Below are 17,036 nucleotides of genomic sequence, written 5' to 3' on the forward strand. Positions count from 1 at the left end.
ATAAACACCTCTATGCAAATAAACTAGAAAACCTAGACGAAATGAATAAATTCTTGGACATATACACTCTCCCAAGACTGAACCAGGAAGAAGTTGAATTGGTCATTATTGAATAGACTAATAAAGAGCTCTGAAATTGAGGCAGTAATAGCCTACCAACCAAAAAACGCCCAGGATCAGGTAGATTTGCAGCTGAATTTTACCAGAGGTACAAAGTGGCGCTGGTACCATTTCTTCTGAAACTATTACAAAAAATTGAAAAGGAGGCACTCCTCTTTAACTCATTTTGTGAAGCCAGCATCACCCTGATACCAAAACCTGGCAGAGATACAACAAAAAAACAAAACTTCAGGCCAGTATTCCTGATGAACATTGATACAAAAGTTCTCAATAAAATAACTGGCAAACTGAATCCAACAGAACATCAAAAAGCTTAGCCATCACAATCAAGTTGGCTTCCTCCTTGGGATGAAAGGCCTGGTTCAGGGGGCGGAGCAAGATGGCCAAATAGGAACAGCTCCAGTCTCCAACTCCCAGCGCGAGCGACACAGAAGACCGGTGATTTCTGCATTTTCAACTGAGGTACTGGGTTCATCTCACTGGGGAGTGCCGGACGATCTGTGCTGGTCAGCTGCTGCAGCCCGACCAGCGAGAGCTGAAGCAGGGCGAGGCATCGCCTCACCTGGGAAGTGCAAGGGGAAAGGGAATCCCTTTTCCTAGCCAGGGGAACTGAGACACACAACACCTGGAAAATCGGGTAACTCCCACCCCAATACTGCGCTTTAAGGAAACGGGCACACCAGGAGATTATATCCCACACCTGGCCGGGAGGGTCCCACGCCCACGGAGCCTCCCTCATTGCTAGCACAGCAGTCTGTGATCTACCGGCAAGGCAACAGTGAGGCTGGGGGAGGGGCGCCCGCCATTGCTGAGGCTTAAGTAGGTAAACAAAGCGGCTGGGAAGCTCGAACTGGGTGGAGCTCACAGCAGCTCAAGGAAACCTGCCTGTCTCTGTAGACTCCACCTCTGGGGACAGGGCACAGCTAAACAACAACAACAACAACAACAAAAAAGCAGCAGAAACCTCTACAGACGCAAACGACTCTGTCTGACAGCTTTGAAGAGAGCAGTGGATCTCCCAACATGGAGGTTGAGATCTGAGAAGGGACAGACTCCCTGCTCAAGTGGGTCCCTGACCCCTGAGTAGCCTAACTGGGAGACATCCCCCACTAGGGGCAGTCTGACAACCCACACCTCACAGGGTGGAGTACACCCCTGAGAGGAAGCTTCCAAAGCAAGAATCAGACAGGTACACTCGCTGTTCAGAAATACTCTATCTTCTGCAGCCTCTGCTGCTGATACCCAGGCAAACAGGGTCTGGAGTGGACCTCAAGCAATCTCCAACAGACCTACAGCTGAGGGTCCTGACTGTTAGAAGGAAAACTATCAAACAGGAAGGACACCTACACCAAAACCCCATCAGTACATCACCATCATCAAAGACCAGAGGCAGATAAAACCAAAAGATGGGGAAAAAGCAGGGCAGAAAAGCTGGAAATTCAAAAAATAAGAGCGCATCTCCCCCGGCAAAGGAGCGCAGCTCATCGCCAGCAATGGATCAAAGCTGGACGGAGAATGACTTTGACGAGATGAGAGAAGAAGGCTTCAGTCCATCAAACTTCTCAGAGCTAAAGGAGGAATTACGTACCCAGCGCAAAGAAACTAAAAATCTTGAAAAAAAAGTGGAAGAATTGATGGCTAGAGTAATTAATGCAGAGAAGGTACTAAACGAAATGAAAGAGATGAAAACCATGACACGAGAAATACTTGACAAATGCACAAGCTTCAGTAACCGACTCGATCAACTGGAAGAAAGAGTATCAGCGATTGAGGATCAAATGAATGAAATGAAGCAAGAAGAGAAACCAAAAGAAAAAAGAAGAAAAAGAAATGAACAAAGCCTGCAAGAAGTATGGGATTATGTAAAAAGACCAAATCTACGTCTGATTGGGGTGCCTGAAAGTGAGGGGGAAAATGGAACCAAGTTGGAAAACACTCTGCAGGATATCATCCAGGAGAACTTCCCCAACCTAGTAGGGCAGGCCAACATTCAAATCCAGGAAATACAGAGAACGCCACAAAGATACTCCTCGAGAAGAGCAACCCCAAGACACATAATTGCCAGATTCACCAAAGTTGAAATGAAGGAAAAAATCTTAAGGGCAGCCAGAGAGAAAGGTCGGGTTACCCACAAAGGGAAGCCCATCAGACTAACAGCAGATCTCTCGGCAGAAACTCTCCAAGCCAGAAGAGATTGGGGGCCAATATTCAACATTCTTAAAGAAAAGAATTTTAAACCCAGAATTTCATATCCAGCCAAACTAAGTTTCATAAGTGAAGGAGAAATAAAATCCTTTACAGATAAGCAAATGCTTAGAGATTTTGTCACCACTAGGCCTGCCTTACAAGAGACCCTGAAAGAAGCACTAAACATGGAAAGGAACAACCGGTACCAGCCATTGCAAAAACATGCCAAAATGTAAAGACCATTGAGGCTAGGAAGAAACTGCATCAACTAACGAGCAAAATAACCAGTTAATATCATAATGGCAGGATCAAGTTCACACATAACAATATTAACCTTAAATGTAAATGGACTAAATGCTCCAATTAAAAGACACAGACTGGCAAACTGGATAAAGAGTCAAGACCCATCAGTCTGCTGTATTCAGGAGACCCATCTCACACACAGAGACATACATAGGCTCAAAATAAAGGGATGGAGGAAGATTTACCAAGCAAATGGAGAACAAAAAAAAGCAGGGGTTGCAATACTAGTCTCTGATAAAACAGACTTTAAACCATCAAAGATCAAAAGAGACAAAGAAGACCATTACACAATGGTAAAGGGATCAATTCAACAGGAAGAGCTAACTATCCTAAATATATATGCACCCAATACAGGAGCACCCAGATTCATAAAGCAAGTCCTTAGAGGCTTACAAAGAGACTTAGACTCCCATACAATAATAATGGGAGACTTCAACACTCCACTGTCAACATTAGACAGATCAACGAGACAGAAAGTTAACAAGGATATCCAGGAATTGAACTCATCTCTGCAGCAAGCAGACCTAATAGACATCTATAGAACTCTCCACCCCAAATCAACAGAATATACATTCTTCTCAGCACCACATCGTACTTACTCCAAAATTGACCACGTAATTGAAAGTAAAGCACTCCTCAGCAAATGTACAAGAACAGAAATTATAACAAACTGTCTCTCAGACCACAGTGCAATCAAACTAGAACTCAGGACTAAGAAACTCAATCAAAACCGCTCAACTACATGGAAACTGAACAACCTGCTCCTGAATGACTACTGGGTACATAACGAAATGAAGGCAGAAATAAAGATGTTCTTTGAAACCAATGAGAACAAAGATACATCATACCAGAATCTCTGGGACACATTTAAAGCAGTGTATAGAGGGAAATTTATAGCACTAAATGCCCACAAGAGAAAGCAGGAAAGATCTAAAATTGACACTCTAACATCGCAATTAAAAGAACTAGAGAAGCAAGAGCAAACACATTCGAAAGCTAGCAGAAGGCAAGAAATAACTAAGATCAGAGCAGAACTGAAGGAGATAGAGACACAAAAAACCCTCCAAAAAATCAATGAATCCAGGAGTTGGTTTTTTGAAAAGATCAACAAAATTGACAGACCACTAGCAAGACTAATAAAGAAGAAAAGAGAGAAGAATCAAATCGACGCAATTAAAAATGATAAAGGGGATATCACCACCAACCCCACAGAAATACAAACTACCATCAGAGAATACTATAAACACCTCTACGCAAATGAACTGGAAAATCTAGAAGAAATGGATAATTTCCTGGACACTTACACTCTTCCAAGACTAAACCAGGAAGAAGTTGAATCCCTGAATAGACCAATAGCAGGCTCTGAAATTGAAGCAATAATTAATAGCCTACCAACCAAAAAAAGTCCAGGACCAGGTGGATTCACAGCTGAATTCTACCAGAGGTACAAGGAGGAGTTGGTACCATTCCTTCTGAAACTATTCCAATCAATAGAAAAAGAGAGAATCCTCCCTAACTCATTTTATGAGGCCAACATCATCCTGATACCAAAGCCTGGCAGAGACACAACAAAAAAAGAGAATTTTAGACCAATATCCCTGATGAACATCGATGCAAAAATCCTCAATAAAATACTGGCAAACTGGATTCAGCAACACATCAAAAAGCTTATCCACCATGATCAAGTGGGCTTCATCCCTGGGATGCAAGGCTGGTTCAACATTCGCAAATCAATAAACATAATCGCGCATATAAACAGAACCAAAGACAAGAACCACATGATTATCTCAATAGATGCAGAAAAGGCTTTTGACAAAATTCAACAGCCCTTCATGCTAAAAACGCTCAATAAATTCGGTATTGATGGAACGTACCTCAAAATAATAAGAGCTATTTATGACAAACCCACAGCCAATATCATACTGAATGGGCAAAAACTGGAAAAATTCCCTTTGAAAACTGGCACAAGACAGGGATGCCATCTCTCACCACTCCTATTCAACATAGTGTTGGAAGTTCTGGCTAGGGCAATTAGGCAAGAGAAAGAAATCAAGGGTATTCAGTTAAGAAAAGAAGAAGTCAAATTGTCCCTCTTTGCAGATGACATGATTGTATATTTAGAAAACCCCATTGTCTCAGCCCAAAATCTCCTTAAGCTGATAAGCAACTTCAGCAAAGTCTCAGGATACAAAATTAATGTGCAAAAATCACAAGCATTCTTATACACCAGTAACAGACAAACACAGAGCCAAATCATGAATGAACTTCCATTCACAATTGCTTCAAAGAGAATAAAATACCTAGGAATCCAACTTACAAGGGATGTAAAGGACCTCTTCAAGGAGAACTACAAACCACTGCTCAGTGAAATAAAAGAGGACGCAAACAAATGGAAGAACATACCATGCTCATGGATAGGAAGAATCAATATCGTGAAAATGGCCATACTGCCCAAGGTAATTTATAGATTCAATGCCATCCCCATCAAGCTACCAATGAGTTTCTTCACAGAATTGGAAAAAACTGCTTTAAAATTCATATGGAACCAAGAAAGAGCCCGCATCTCCAAGACAATCCTAAGTCAAAAGAACAAAGCTGGAGGCATCACGCTACCTGACTTCAAACTATACTACAAGGCTACAGTAACCAAAACAGCATGGTACTGGTACCAAAACAGAGATATAGACCAATGGTCTATATCTCAGAGTCCTCAGAAATAATACCACACATCTACAGCCATCTGATCTTTGACAAACCTGACAAAAACAAGAAATGGGGAAAGGATTCCCTATTTAATAAATGGTGCTGGGAAAATTGGCTAGCCATAAGTAGAAAGCTGAAACTGGATCCTTTCCTTACTCCTTATACGAAAATTAATTCAAGATGGATTAGAGACTTAAATATTAGACCTAATACCATAAAAATCCTAGAGGAAAACCTAGGTAGTACCATTCAGGACATAGGCATGGGCAAAGACTTCATGTCTAAAACACCAAAAGCAACGGCAGCAAAAGCCAAAATTGACAAATGGGATCTCATTAAACTAAAGAGCTTCTGCACAGTAAAAGAAACTACCATCAGAGTGAACAGGCAACCTACAGAATGGGAGAAAATTTTTGCAATCTACTCATCTGACAAAGGGCTAATATCCAGAACCTACAAAGAACTCAAACAAATTTACAAGAAAAAAACAAACAACCCCATCAAAAAGTGGGCAAAGGATATGAACAGACATTTCTCAAAAGAAGACATTCATACAGCCAACAGACACATGAAAAAATGCTCATCATCACTGGCCATCAGAGAAATGCAAATCAAAACCACAATGATATACCATCTCACACCAGTTAGAATGGCGATCATTAAAAAGTCAGGAAACAACAGGTGCTGGAGAGGATGTGGAGAAGTAGGAACACTTTTACACTGTTGGTGGGATTGTAAACTAGTTCAACCATTATGGAAAACAGTATGGTGATTCCTCAAGGATCTAGAACTAGATGTACCATATGACCCAGCCATCCCATTACTGGGTATATACCCAAAGGATTATAAATTATGCTGCTATAAAGACACATGCACACGTATGTTTATTGAGGCACTATTCACAATAGCAAAGACTTGGAACCAACCCAAATGTCCATCAGTGACAGACTGGATTAAGAAAATGTGGCACATATACACCATGGAATACTATGCAGCCATAAAAAAGGATGAGTTTGTGTCCTTTGTAGGGACATGGATGCAGCTGGAAACCATCATTCTTAGCAAACTATCACAAGAACAGAAAACCAAACACCACATGTTCTCACTCATAGGTGGGAACTTAACAATGAGATCACTTGGACTCAGGAAGGGGAACATCACACACCGGGGCCTATCATGGGGAGGGGGGAGGGTGGAGGGATTGCATTAGGAGTTATACCTGATGTAAATGACGAGTTGATGGGTGCTGACGAGTTGATGGGTGCAGCACACCAACATGGCACAAGTATACATATGTAACAAACCTGCACGTTATGCACATGTACCCTAGAACTTAAAGTATAATAATAATAAAAAAAAAAAAAAGAAAGGCCTGGTTCAACATATGCAAATCAATAAATGTAATTTATCACATAAACAGAACTACAGACAAAATGATTATCTCAATAAATGCAGGAAAGGTGATAAAATTTAATATCCCTTCATGTTAAAAACTCTTAATAAACTAGGTATTTATGGAACATACCTCAAAATAATAAGAGCCACTTATGACAAACCCATTGCCAGTATCATACTGATACAACAAAAGCTGGAAGCATTCCCCTTGAAAACCAGCAGAAAACAAGATTGCCCTCTCTCACCATTTCCATTTAACGTAATATTGGAGTTCTGGCCAGGGAAATCAAGCAAGAGATAGAAATAAAGGTATTCAAATAGGAAGAGAGGAACTCAAGCTGTCTTACTTTGCATATGACATCATCCTGTAGAAAGGCCCATCTTAAGTCTTATCTTCTTAAGCTGATAAGCAACTTCAGCAATGTCTCAGGAATCAAAAGCAATGTGCATAAATCACAAGCATTTCTACACACCAACAGTAGACAAGCAGAGGGCCAAACCACGAATGAACTCTCATTCACAATTGCTACAAAGAGAATAAAATTCCTAGGAATACAGCCTACAAGGGAAGTGAAGGACCTCTTCAAGAAGAACTACAAACCACTGCTCAAGAAAATCAGAGAGGAGGTAAACAGATGGAAAAACATTCTTTATGGATAGGAAGAATCAAAATGGCCAGACTGCCCAAAGTAATTTGTAGATTCAATGCTATTCCCATTAAACTACCATTGACATGCTTCACAGAATTAGAAAAAAACTATGTTAAAATTCATATGGAACCAAAAAAGAGCCCTTATAACCAAGACAATCCTAAAAAGAACAAAGTTGGAGGCATCATGCTACCTGACTTCAAACTATACTACAAGGATACAGTAACCAAAATAGCATGGTACTGGTACAAAAACAGACGCATAGATGAATGGAACAGAATAGAGAACTCAGAAATAAGACCACACATCTGCAACCATCTGATCTTCAACAAACCTGACAACAACAAGCAATGGGGAAAGGATTCCCTATTTAATAAATAGTGCTGTGGGAACTGGCTAGCCATATGCAGATAATTGAAACTAGAACCCTTCCTTATGCCTTATACAAAAATTAATTTAACATGGATTAAAGACTTAAATGTAAAACCCAAAACTATAAAAATCTTAGAAGGAAATCTAGGCAGTACCATTCAGGACATAGGCACGGGCAAACATTTCATGACAAAAACATCAAAAGCAATTGCAACAAAAGCAACAAAAGCAAAAGTTGACAAATGGGATCTAATTAAAGAGCTTCTGCACAGCAAAAGAAACTATCATGAGAGTGTGAAGAGACAACCTACAAAATGGGAGATAATCTTTGCAATCTATGTGATCTGAACAATGAGAACATATGGACACAGGGAGGAGAAAACACACACTGGGGCCTTTCAGCAAGGTTTGTGGGGGACAAAATCAGGAAAAATAGCTAATACATGCTGGGCTTAATACTTAGGTGATGGGTTGATAGGTGTAACAAACCATCTTGGCACACATATACCTGTGTATCAAACCTGCCCATTCTGTACATGTATCTTGGAACTAAAAATAAAATAAAATTCTGCTAAGGACTCTGGATTTTTTGCTAGTGCAGTAGAGACAACCAAAGGGTTTAAACCTAGGAAGTAGGGTGATCTTATTTGAATTTTTGAAAGACTACCCCTGGAAGCATTGCAAACGATGAAGTAGAAAAAGCAAGACTTGAGGCAAGGACACCAAATCATGGAATCTGTGTATATAGTGGTCCAAATCCTAATTATGAGGATTTGAACCAAGGTGAGAACACCATGTGCATAGCATCATATTTAGTCTATTTCCCTGCTAAGCTTTGTATCTGCTAGGGAAGGAAGTGTTAATACATAAAGGGATTAAAATCTTTCAGCAACAATTTAAAGGAAATACCTTACTATTAGATATTACAAAATATTAATGAAAATGTGTCCAGGATGGGAAACAGTTTGTGTATTATTATATTTCTAGTACTTGATTAGAAAATGTAGAATGTGATTTCTAATCTTAGCTTTGCCACATAAAGTCATATGTGTTTAAGCACATTCTTTAATCTTTCTGAGCTCACTTTCCATTTTGGTGAAAATTGGGCATTCTGTCTTCTTTTCAAGTTTGTTGGAAAGGGTACTTTTCCTTTCAGAACTGTAGGGGAAATAGATTTATTGTTGTGAAAACATTTTCGAACTATAGTTTATGATTCAAAGGTAAGTTATTATTTAATATAATATGGAGAAAGCGTTGGAGACCATCAATTATTCTTGGTTCTCTCATCTCCAATTGATAGTGGAGAGATCAGAGGCTGTTAATATGTTGGCAGAAATTCATATATCCTGAATTTTTAGCCAGCTCAGAAAACAAGACCCATGGAAAAGGAAGCCCAGAGAAACCCATGGGATTAATTATCCTTATAAATTGGATAATCGAACTGCAGTCAGTTTGATTCTGCTCCTCTGGTAGCCTCACAGACATATACACACAGCTACAATATACACAAACAGCTGTAGGGGCAGAGGGAAAGCGTTCTCTTAACTTACTGAGGGTTCACTGAAGTGACTGACAGTAGACAGATTTATAGGGGAAAAAGGCATACAAATATATTCAAGTGCTCATGGACACAGAAGTCCTGCAAATATGAGACTCATAGTGGAGACTGTTGTAGCTTAAATGCTCTCTTTACAGGGGAGGAGGAAACTGGGGCCATATAGGCAATTTATAGAGGAGTTCTTAATGATTTTCAGGGGAAATAAGGCCGAAGAATGACCTGAAACAAAGTTCCTTGCATTGTGGAGGGAGTAGTATGAAGGTGAGGGGCAGAACTTTATTGTAAATGAAAGTTGTTTTATTATGCATATAAAGTATCTAAGGTAATCTTTCAAAGTTGCTCTCAGAAGAATAGATGAAAAGTCCATCTGTGCATGGTCATGGACTTTTAATCTCCTCTCTTTTTCAGTGGTTAGTCTTTTCTAGTTCTTTTATGAGTTTCCTAAGGAGGAGGTCTTAGGACAATTGCATTTCTTTTGAAAAGAAGTTTCTTTCGTGAGATAAGGACATTCTAGAGGCAGTCCTACACTGTGTTTGGAGTCAGGGGAAGAAACAAGATTAGAAAGTCTTTGGTTCTGAGGCATCTTCTAAGGCCTTCCTATTTTAGTTCAAAATGCTCAGCATGTCAAAGTGCCATACTTTGGGAGTATTGCTTTTTGAGCCTCAACTAGCACAAAATGCAAGCAACACTCATACAGAACACACAAAATACATACAACAACCATATGTGACACACAAATATGCCCAATGTATATACTGTGTGATCATACCACACATGCGAAATGTATAGTTACTACATAGATGATGCATAACACTAAACAAACACACAAATAATACTGTATACACCACACATAAAACACATGTAATGCACACAAAAACCACAGACACGATGAGTTTTCCGAATATTAGTCATCCATCTACCACTTTCACATTATTTGCTTTATTTGCATATCATGTAAACATTCATTTACCAAATTTATCTTGCTTTTACAGGTTGTACTTCACTTCAAAATATTTTTATGTATCTTTTCTTTTGCTTTCTTTTTATGTCATCATGGTTGACAAACTTCATTACCTTATTTTTACATACTTAGGTCATCAGAAGTATCTGACAGAAGTGTTGGTATAGGTCTGGTAAATATTATCTATTAGGTATGAAAATGTCGATTGTTCTAACCTCAGTGTGCTGATCTACTCACACTGTAGTCCCTTTGTAATTTATGGAGAAAAATTCAAAAAGATAAAGATTTTTTAAATTAGAAGGCACATAGCAGGTCAACCAGCTCAGTCCTGTATCTTATGCCTGAGTTATTTCTGCCCTAAACAGCCAATGTTAAGAATAGCAAGTGTATTGACAACATTGATGGCACTTTGGGAAATCATCTGTAATACCCTATTAGTGTATTGAAGGCAAATTGCCAGGTTGGTATGTCTATAATATGTCTCTCTCTCTGCTCAAGGACAGATTCTATGAATGAATGTATAACTCATTAAAATATAATTTATTGTCATCAGAAAAAATTGGAAAAATATGCAAAAACGTAAAAAATTTTAAAGCATGAATAATCTTAGTATTTAAAAGGCCATTGTTTTTAGAAATAAGCTTATTGAGTCAAAAGGACATGCACATTTTTAATGCTTTGAAAAAACAGAGCACAGTTGTTTTCCAGAATATTTGTGCCTATGTATATTCTTCACAGCACCAAACACAGTCTAGGCCATCTTCTCATTAGGATTGAATACTGCCATTAAAATAATTTTTTACCACATATTACCTTTTAAAATTAGAGTTTCTACTTGAACTTTCCTAGATTTGCCTTTTGCTTTGATTTATTTACATAGAGGCTCAGTTTTGAGAAAAAAAATAACTATTGTAATTAGTACAGTCATTAAAATGAATTGACACCTTGAACAAGGAAATCTTAATATTGTAATTTTCTTTGGTGGAGAAATCTTTACTGGCATCTGCTATCCATGGTTAAAAGGAAAAAGGGGAAGACTCTTACTAGCTAACTTTATGTCCCAAACAACAATATTCCCATTCCATTCTTGAAGTAAAATTGTGACACATATTTGAAGAGAGAAAGGTATTCTTATATTTCAGTTGTAAAATATTTATTTTGAATTTTATTAGTGCCTTATTTGTAGACTGTCTTTGAAAAATGTTTATGCAAAGTAACTTCTCATAAAGGTTGGGTTGCTTTTGAACAAGCCAAAAAAAGAGTGTATTTTATGATCCACCTGTTTATACTACTTTCTAGGAAACATGAAGGGCTGCCTTTGGGTTTGATGTATAATAAATGCAAAAATATACATACATTCAGGCACAAGTTCTCAGATGGAATGCTATGCTAATTGGTTAATATGCCTTAATGACGTATCAATGAAAATTAGTTTGTGGATATTGCTCTTCACATGTATTTCATTCAGATGACTGTAACTTTGAAGCAAGAAAAGACCATTAGTTTTCAAGTTTCAGATAGCTATAACTTTTATATTCCCCCATTATTTTTCTCACAGGTTAAATTCATTTAAAAGATGTGTCTTTTTATAAAACCATCTGATTTCGAATACAATCAAAATAACATTCTTTTAAGAATGCGTGGATAGCGAGTTCCTGACTCATAATTAAATTTTAAGTCTACAGAAATTTAGGAAAGAATGAATTCTCGGGAAATAACACCAAGATGTGTAATACTACATAAAATAGTTTTCTAAGTAAAATGTCCAAATTGCTAGGCATTTGAGATATTTTTAAAGTTTAGCATTAAAGATTAAGTCATTATTTTCTTGCAGAATTAATATTCTTTAGTAATGCTGGTTCATCTTAGTGATAGCCTGATAGATGTGTGGTCAAAGAGGTCATATCAGGATGTTAAGAGACAAAAGCATTAGGAATATTGAACAAATTACTTCTAAGTTTCTTTTCAGTTTTATCATAAGCCTTTGATTATATATTTGTGTAACTTATCAATAAATAACCTCCTGATCACAAAAAAAATGTACTGTCCTTAATTTTGAGAAACCACTTAAGACAATGCAAAAAGGATTCTGCTGAAATACGCCAGCAGGATGTCCTGTAGTGCATATTCTGAAGAGTCCTTCTATTGCAATACAATTAGATTCTGGATCAAAACAGTTGTCAAAATATATTCTTAGACTTACAGAAATGAACCCAAAACTCCAAAGGCCAACAACCTCAAAAAGATACAAACAAAGGGAAAAAATGAGCTGCAAGCCCAAACGAAACAGATTAGCACCTATATGCTGACCTGCTACTCTGATGTTAAACTAAGATCCTTGGAGAGAATTAAACTCGGATTGATAGTACCTTTGGATCCTGGAAGAAGAAAAAGCAAATGCTTATTGGAAAAAAAAAATCCCCAAGTTAAACCCTCAGGAATCTTACTCTCTAAAATCAACCAAATATAAACTCACAATCCAAGATCATCAGGCCTACAGTACAAAAGCCACCATGTGGTTAATCAGAAGAAACAAGGTGCCAAATAGAGACACCTAAGGATTTAATCTGTTGAAGCAATTAGATGCAGAATAAAATGTGACTATACATGATGTTTTTTTAAAATTTTTTTATTACACTTTAAGTTGTAGGGTACATGTGCACAATGTGCAGGTTTGTTACATAGATATACATGTGCTATGTTGGTTTGCTGCACCCATTAACTCATCAGTTACATTAGGCATTTCTTCTAATGCTATCCTTCTCCCTGCCCCCCACCCCACAACAGGCCCCGGGGTGTGATGTTTCCCGCCCTGTGTCCTTGTGTTCTCATTGTTCAACTCCCACCTATAAGTGAGAATATTCAGTGTTTGGTTTTCTGTCCTTGTGATAGTTTGCTCAGAATGATGGTTTCCAGCTGCATCCGTGTCCCTGCAAAGGACATTAACTCATTCTTTTTTATGGCTGCATAGTATTCCATGGTGTATATGTGACACATTGTCTTAATCCAGTCTATCATTGATGGACATTTGGGTTGGTTCCAAATCTTTGCTATTGTGAATAGTGCCACAATAAACATACATGTGCATGAGTCCTTATAGTAGCATGCTTTATAATTCTTTGGGTATATACCCAGTAATGGGATTGCTGGGTCAAATGGTATTTCTAGTTCTAGATCCTTGAGGAATTGCCACACTGTCTTCCACAATGGTTGATCTAGTTTACACTCTCACCAATAGTATAAAAGCGTTCCTGTTTCTCTACATCCTCTCCAGCATCGGTTGTTTCCTGACTTTTTAATAATCGCCATTTTAACGGGTATGAGATGGTATCTCATTGTGGTTTTGATTTGCATTTCTCTGATGGCCAGTGATGATGAGCATTTTTTCCTGTGTCTGTTGTCTGCATAAATGTCTTCTTTTGAGAAGTGTCTGTTCATATCCTTTGCCCACTTTTTGATGGGGCTGTTTTTTTCTTGTAAATTTGTTTAAGTTCTTTGTAGATTCTGGATGTTAGCCCTTTGTCAGATGGGTAGATTGCAAAAATTTTCTCCCATTCTGTAGGTTGCCTGTTCACTCTGATGGTAGTTTCCTTAGCTGTGCAGAAGCTCTTCAGTTTAATTAGATCCCATTTGTCTATTTTGGCTTTTGTTGCTGTTGCTTTTGGTATTTTAGTCATTAATTGCCCATGCCTATGTGCTGAATGGTATTGCCTAGGTTTTCTTCTAGTGTTTTTATGGTTTTAGGTCTAACATTTAAGTCTTTAATCCATCTGGAGTTAATTTTTGTATAAGGTATAAGGAAGGGATCCATTTTCAGCTTTCTACATATGGCTAGCCAGTTTCCCCAGTACCATGTATTAAATAGGGAATCCTTTCCCTATTTCTTGTTTTTGTCAGGTTTGTCAAAGATCAGATGGCTATAGATGTGTGGTGCTATTTCTGAGGCCTCTGTTCTGTTCCACTGGCCTATATATCTGTTTTGATACCAATACCATACTGTTTTGTTTACTGTAGCCTTGTAGTATAGTTTAAAGTCAGGTAGCATGATTCTTCCAGCTTTGTTCTTTTTGCTTAGGATTGTCTTGGCAATGCAGGCTCTTTTTTGGTTCCATATGAACTTTAAAGTAGTTTTTTCCAATTCTGTAAAGAAAGTCATTGGTAGCTTGATGGAGATGGTATTGAATCTATAAATTATCTTGGGCAGTATGGCCATTTTCATGATATTGATTCTTCCTATCCATGAGCATGGAATGTTCTTCCATTTGTTTGTGTCCTCTTGTATGTCATTGAGCAGTGGTTTGTAGTTCTCCTTGGAGAGGTCCTTCACATCCCTTTAACTTGGATTCTTAGGTATTTTATTCTCTTTGTAGCTATCGTGAACAGGAGTTCATTCATGATTTGGCTCTCTGTTTGTCTGTTATTGGTGTATAGGAATGCTTGTGATTTTTGCACATTGATTTTGTATCCTGAGACTTTGCTGAAGTTGCTTCTCAGCTTAAGGAGATTTTGGACTGAGACGATGGGGTTTTCTGAATATGCAATCATGTCATCTGCAAACAGGGACAATTTGACTTCTCTCTTCCTAATTGAATACCTTTTATTTCTTTCTCTTGCCTGATTGCCCTGGCCAGAACTTCCAACACTGTGTTGAGTAGGAGTGGTGAGAGAGGGCATCCTTGTCTTGTGCCAGTTTTCAAAGGGAATGCTTCCAGTTTTTGCCCATTCAGTATGATATTGGCTGTGGGTTTGTCATAAATAGTTCTTATCATTTTGAGATACACAATACCTAGTTTATTAAGAGTTTTTAGCATGAAGGGCTGTTGAATTTTGTCAAAGGCCTTTTCTGCATCTATTGAGATAATCATGTGGTTTTTGTCATTGGTTTTGTTTATGTGATGGATTACTTTTACTGATTCACGTATGGTGAATCAGCCTTGCATCCCAGGGATGAAATCGACTTGACCATGGTGGATAACTTTTTGATGTGCTGCTGGGATTCAGTTTGCCAGTATTTTATTGATGATTTTTGCATCAATGTTCATCAGGGATATGAATCTAAAGTTCTCTTTTTTGTTGTGTCTCTGCCAGGCTTTGGTGTCAGGATGATGTTGGCCTCATAAAATGAGTTAGGGAGGATTCCCTCTTTTTCTATTGATTGGAATAGTTTTAGAAGGAATGGTACCAGCTCCTCTTTGTACCTCTGGTAGAATTTGACTGTGAATCCATCTGGTCCTGGACTTCTTTTGGTTGGTAGGCTATTAATTATTGCCTCAATTTCAGAACCTGTTATTGGTCTATTTAGCGATTCCGTTTCTTCCTGGTTTAGTCTTGGGAAGGTGTATGTGTCCAGGAGTTTATCCATTTCTTGTAGATTTTCTAGTTTATTTGCAAAGAGGTGTCTATAGTATTCTCTGGTGGTAGTTTGTATTTCTGTGGGGTTGGTGGTGATATCCCCTTTATCATTTTTTATTGCATCTATTTGATTCTTCTCTGTTCTTTATTAGTCTTGCTAGTAGTCTATCAATTTTGTTGATTTTTTCAAAAAACCAGCTCCTGGATTCATTGATTTTTTTGAAGGGTTGTGTCTCTATCTCCTTCAGTTCTGCTCTGATCTTAGTTATTTCTTGCCTTCTGCTAGCTTTTGAATGTGTTTGCTCTTGCTTCTCTAGTTCTTTTAATTGTGATGTTAAGGTGTTGATTTCCTGTTTTCTCTTGTGGGCATTTAATGCTGTAAATTTCCCTCTACACACTGCTTCAAATGTGTCCCAAAGATTCTTGTACTTTGCGTCTTTGTTCTCATTGGTTTCAAAGAACATCTTTATTTCTGCCTTCATTTTGTTATTTACCCAGTAGTCATTCAGGAGCAGGTTGTTCAGTTTCCATGTAGTTGAGTGGTTTTGAGTGAGTTTCTTAATCCGGAGTTCTAGTTTGATTGCACTGTGGTCCGAGAGACAGTTTGTTATAAATCTTGTTCTTTTACATTTGCTGAGGAGTGCTTTACTTCCAACTATGTGGTCAATTTTGGAGTAAGTGCGATGTGGTGCTGAGAAGAATGTATATTCTGTTGATTTGGGGTGGAGAGTTCTGTAGATGTCCATTAGGTCTGCTTGGTGCAGAGCTGAGTTCAAATCCTGGACATCCTTGTTAACCTTCTGTCTTGTTGATCTCTCTAATATTGACAGTGGAGTATTAAAGTCTCCCATTATTACTAGGTGGGAGTCTAAGTCTCTTTGTAGGTCTGTAAGAACTTGCTTTATGAATCTGGGTGGTCCTCTATAGGGTGCATATATATTTAGGATAGTTAGCTCTTCTTGTTGAATTGATCCCTTTACCATTATGTAATGGCATTCTTGATCTCTTTTGATCTTTGTCGGTTTAAAGTCTGTTTTATCAGAGACTAGGATTGCAACCCCTGCTTTTTTTTTTTTTTTTTTTTGCTTTCCATTTGCATGATAGACCTTCCTGCATCTGTTTATTTTGAGCCTATGTGTGTCTCTGCATGTGAGATTGGTCTCCTGAATACAGCACACTGATGGATCTTGACTCTTTATCCGATTTGCCAGTCTTTGTCTTTTAATTGGGGCATTTAGCCCATTTACATTTAAGGTTAATATTGTTATGTGTGAATTTGATCCTGTCATTATGATGTTAGCTGGTTATTTTGCCCATTAGTTGATGCAGTTTCTTCCTAGCATTGATGACCTTTACAATTTGGCATGTTTTTGCAGTGGCTTGTACCAGCTGTTCCTTTCCATGTTTAGTGCTTCCTTAGGAGCTCTTATAAAGC

The sequence above is a fragment of the Macaca thibetana genome, chromosome 15, assembly GCF_024542745.1.
Source record: "Macaca thibetana thibetana isolate TM-01 chromosome 15, ASM2454274v1, whole genome shotgun sequence".
NCBI lineage: Eukaryota > Metazoa > Chordata > Mammalia > Primates > Cercopithecidae > Macaca > Macaca thibetana.